Source organism: Orycteropus afer, unplaced genomic scaffold, assembly GCF_000298275.1.
Source record: "Orycteropus afer afer isolate SDZICR_OR568_19922 unplaced genomic scaffold, OryAfe1.0 scaffold00111, whole genome shotgun sequence".
Classification (NCBI taxonomy): Eukaryota; Metazoa; Chordata; class Mammalia; order Tubulidentata; family Orycteropodidae; genus Orycteropus; species Orycteropus afer.
In genome coordinates this window covers 9757015-9758631 of record NW_006921698.1, presented here as the reverse complement: position 1 = coordinate 9758631, position 1617 = coordinate 9757015, and the positions used below count along the sequence as shown (strand labels likewise).

Below are 1617 nucleotides of genomic sequence, written 5' to 3'. Positions count from 1 at the left end.
TAATTAGGATTTGGGTGAAGATTTACAGAGTAAATTCACTTTTCATACAGCAGTTCACATATACTTTGTCTCATGTCATTGACCAAAATTTACAATGCACTTTACTTAGTTTTTTGGAGAAAAGCTAGCAAACCAGAGAGAATGAACAGCCACATGGTTTTAGAAATATCTGGAAAAAATAATGTTTTTGGAAACCAACTCCATCGTACAGGCCTGACTCCATGGGTTGTGAGCTCTGTTGCATGGGGCTCTACACTCAGACGGGCCCCACACTTGACTTCATACTCTGTGGTGCTGTCCTGAAATTCTTAACTTTTGAACAAGGTACTATGCATTTTCATTGTACTGAACTCTGCAAATTATGTAGCTGGTCCTGTCAGTGAAGTGCATTTTAAATCACCATCGTGTAATCATTATCTCCTCAATTTCAGGTAAACTAATGTATCTTGTCCAAGATTGCAAGGCACTATTTCCAAGAGGGCTTTTCTCTTCCTCTTCCTTTTAATGCCTAACTAAGTATTAAGCTGTTGACATCTGTGTATTCTCATTCAACTTTTTGCTGGAATGTGCCATGGTGATGTTTTGATTCTGGAAAGTATTGAATCAGAAGGCTAAACATTAGTATTCATACATTAAGCTATGTTGAAGATCACTTTCTACTTTTGCTAGGTAGGCCAGTCATTTTGTGTGGAATCTTCTCCTAAAATGTAGAAATAATAATAGGGAGAATCAGGTTCTTGTCTTACCCTTGGGTCTTCAGTGAGGACATGACCCCGTTATTCCGAGCTGTAACATATGTGGGCACTGACTCAGAAACTATAATATCAAGTTAGTAGTAACCACAGCCCTAGTGCTTTGCTTCCTTTCTGTCTGCCAAGAGATGCACAGGGAAGGAGAAGGAGATAGAAAGGCAGGGTGGAACTTCTAAGGATGTCTGCTCCGTTTGGAGGAGCTAGGCTTATTCTATCTTATTCATTAGGTTTAAATTGTGTTACAGCTGTTTGTTGGTCCTTTGACTTACCCAAGATTCTATTACTTCAGCCAGTGTTATTGAGGTGAACCAAGAACAAACTCATGCCACTACTTTTTTTTTTTTTTTTTTCAATAATAAAGGAATTACTTGAGTAACAGTATGTCAATATTCTACTCCCAGAATGTGCTACTGTATTTCTTAAAAAGTCTATAGTTGAAGTAAACCAGAAAGCAAGGGTTTCCCATCTTGGACCTAGCCAAGGCATCCTAGTTCAGACTAACAGGAAAAACTGGAAGGGCCATACCCTGGGCATTGGGCCAAGCACTGGGAAGAAGACCATATGTGCTTAAGGATTGGGAGGAATCCAGTCTATGAGGTAGCAAACAACAGTAAGTACTAGGGTCTAGGCTAGGAGTTACCTTTTGGTAAGTCCCACCCACATGAGGTAAGGAAGTGAGGAAATAAGGGGGAGACAGAGTAGAATGATAGTGAGTCCAGGAGAAGGTAGTACTAGGGAGTTGCAAAAAGGGCAAGGAGGCCACATGTTCTGACCTCCTCTAATCCCACAAGAGCAAGACAGGATTACCAGCAGTAACCCAAAGCCTATTCCTACAAGACCAGACATGCTGCCTCCCTCCAGCCCT

General features: G+C 40.9%; 1 protein-coding gene across 1 annotated transcript in view; it reads left to right on the top strand.

Annotated features, from left to right (window-relative positions):
- NID2 (nidogen 2) overlaps positions 1 to 1617 on the top strand; it is a 113513-nt gene that overhangs the window by 72779 nt on the left and 39117 nt on the right. The gene's annotated exons all lie outside the window — the stretch shown is intronic.